The sequence below is a fragment of the Neltuma alba genome, unplaced genomic scaffold (assembly GCF_004799145.2).
Source record: "Neltuma alba isolate B1F8T4 unplaced genomic scaffold, ASM479914v2 tig00011081_pilon, whole genome shotgun sequence".
Classification (NCBI taxonomy): Eukaryota; Viridiplantae; Streptophyta; class Magnoliopsida; order Fabales; family Fabaceae; genus Neltuma; species Neltuma alba.
The window spans coordinates 182-3,406 of record NW_021635822.1 but is presented as its reverse complement, the minus strand read 5'-3'; the positions used below and the strand labels follow the sequence as shown (position 1 = coordinate 3,406).

Below are 3,225 nucleotides of genomic sequence, written 5' to 3'. Positions count from 1 at the left end.
AATTGGGATCTCTTATGAGGAATCTCTGTTTGGAAGCTGTGGAATTGGGGGAATGCTGCTATTTTTGATGATCAGTTTGAGAACCACCTTAACCTAGTAAATACTATCCCCAGTACTTGGAAGCATTTTACTGTGTTTTTGGATAGAGGGAATTATATAAACCCCTCTATCAGTCTACCCCTGTGTTGGCTGCATCCTCTGAAAAGACGGATGAAATTGAATGTGGATGGAGCTGTGAATATGAATACTGGGGCAACGGCGTGTGGAGGAGTCATTTGAATCATTGTGGTAATTGGATTGTTGGTTTCACTTGCAAAATAGGCATTTGTAGTGCTCAAGAAGCTGAATAGTGGGCTTTTTTCCAAAAGGCTTTTGATAATGAGAATATGTGAGCTTTCGAAATCCAATTGGGAATGAATAAAGGAATGTCTATTTCCTCAACATTCATGTGTGTCCGGTTGAGCTAAGGGACCTTGGGTAAAAGGAGAGCTTTCTAATTCCCTTTCTGTTTAGTTTCTAGTTGGGCCTTGCCCTCTTTTGTATTAAAAAAAGAAAAGGCATAAAAGGTTAGGTTTTCTCGTTATACAGGGAAGGTGTGTGGCATTTCCAAATGTCCAATATTCATCCCTTGGCAGCCAAAACTTTATATTGGGGCCTTTTGAGTACTGATGTCAATGAGTGAAATTCAATCTCCTAATAATGCTTTAATATGCTGATTTTGTTTATAATTTATTTTTTATTTGAGCTTTGTAAATGAGAGTATATTAAATTAATTTTTTTTCAAATTATTCCTATTTAAATGAAAAACGGAGTTGGTGCATTTAGAAAACACTAAACCTCAATTAATGGTAATGGTAAAATCAGAAAACAATAATTAATAAGCTAGTTGGTGACTTATATTTGAGGCTGAAAATTGCATCTAGAAGATGTCTCATAACAAGGACCAAAGGAAGTAATATTACAAAGGGTAAAAGTTCATATAATACTTTAATCTTATTTTTCAAGTGCACTGAGCACCATAATCTTTTTTATTAGTCATTTTATCTATGTTACATTAAATTTGGTGTAATCTCACCCTTTTTTACTTTTCCAATACGATTATAATTTGATTACTTTACATAAAAGTTGTTAATAATTTCATAAAAAAAATAAGAAAGGGTTAGATTGCACTAAATTTGAAAGATTATGAGTAGAATTACATCATTGAAAAAAATTATTGTGCTGATAAATAAGATGGCTGCTGGATATTACTTTACCTTATTTGCTAATTATGCGTGGATTAAAAAAGCTTAATTCTACTTAAGTTGACTTTTTGTAACATCACATGCTTTAACAAAACCGGTACCGTCGGTTTTAAATTTAGTCCAACCGTTCAAACTAACAGTGTTTTCTGTTAAGCAAAGTGGATCCGAAGCGAGATAGCGACAAACCAGAGGCTCTCTGAAGCCAAAACCAGTGGCAGCGCTTTTGGTTTTTGTGCAAATATCTAGTCCACCACGCAAGTGCGCGCCATTTCGATGCTATCCAGTTCATATATATATATATATAGACACACACACACACCCACTGTTTCGAGTTATGGCCTGAACATTCCAATTCTTATCTAGATTCCATTTTGGCTCTCTCTTGTTCTCTTTTATGGTACTATAATAACCCCTCTTCCTAATTATCTATTTCATTGCCAGTTTCTGACGATTTCCGAATGATCACCAGAATTACACTCTCACATATTCTCGTCTTCTTGCTTCTCTCGTCGGCCGTCGATGCCCAGTCAAGTTCGCCACCGGTGGCGGCTTCTCCTACTGCTTCATCCCACAACCGGGACCCGTCCTTTGATCCTGTGCTTGTGGCTTTTGTTTGCGTCCTATTGTTCATCGCCTTCATCTCCATCTTCCTCCGTCACTGCTCCAACATGGACCTCGGCGCCGGAGGCCTAACTGGCCCCGCTGCTAATTGTTCGTCAAGTGGTCCTCAAGGGATCGACCCAAAATTACTCAACACGTTCCCCATCCTCGTGTACTCCGCCGCCGAGAAAGACCTCAGATTGGGAAAGCCGTGAACGAGTGCGCGGTTTGCTTGTGCGAGTTCGATCAACACGATACGCTCCGATTGCTTCCGAAATGTAACCACGTGTTTCACCCTCAATGCATCGACGCCTGGTTGGCCTCCCACGTGACTTGCCCTGTTTGCCGTTCGAGGCTGAAGCCGGAGGAGGAGCACAACGGAGGCAACGACGAAGTCGTTATAGTAATTCCGAATGAGGTAAATGCTCACCAGATGTTCGATGAAAGTTCTGCGAGTAGAACGGAGCTTAATTCAGCAGAGCTAAGAAGTTTGGGGAGGTGTAATTCAACGGGTCATTCTCTGGGTTTTGGTGAGATCAGTGGCAAGGAGACGGAGTCGGAGAGGAGTACACTGTTAGGATTCTGGAGGATGTGAAGAAGAAACAGATCAAGACCAATCAAGGAGGAATGCGGCGGTCGGCGAGCTACAATGTGCTCCATGGACGGCCGGGCGAACAGGAAAGTACAGGGCATTTCATTCTTTGAAAATTCCATTTGTTTCTCATGTTAATACGTCGTCGTCTTCCTGCTCACTTCACTCATCCCTTATCTGTGCATGCCACATCTTACATTACATTGCAACGAACAACTGGGAATTATGGCTGTGAGCCTGAAAGAAAGTTTGCAGTATCCATTCCAATGTGGGGATGCAATACCCAGATAAGAGTTTTGTTATTTTAAGTATAATATTATAATTTTATAACTATTATTAGGTCTTTGGGATAAATTGTTTATGCAATGTGCCTATATATATCTACAAATTATTCAGTGATGCGGGTATATTTTCGGTTGTTCGTAACACGACACACGACATGCATGTCTTGTTAACCATTTACTGAGGGGGAGAGATAGGAATCTTGGTGTGTGATGTCAGAGTCGTTTATATCATAATTTCAAATTCAATTCTATTTTGCAATATATTTTAAGCGAACAAATAAAGTCTTGGATGAAAGCAAGACGTGCGGAGGGAACAAAGGAGACCTCCAAACAATTTGGATAACAAACAAATTAAATTCATTAGATCTGAACTATTCAAATCTAACCTAAATGATTTAGGGGGTGTTTGGAGCATCCCATATTTATTTTTTTAAAGTATTTTTCCGCAAATCGAGACAAACTCCTTCACATATTTACTTCGTATACTGTAAAAGCACTTTTTAAA

The 3,225-nt window shown here is 39.3% G+C and overlaps 1 pseudogene; it reads left to right on the top strand.

The window, feature by feature from the left end:
- The first annotated feature begins 1,600 nt into the window (after window positions 1–1,600).
- On the top strand, window positions 1,601–2,439 carry LOC114761106 (E3 ubiquitin-protein ligase ATL31-like; annotated as a pseudogene).
- Window positions 2,440–3,225: the final 786 nt, after the last annotated feature.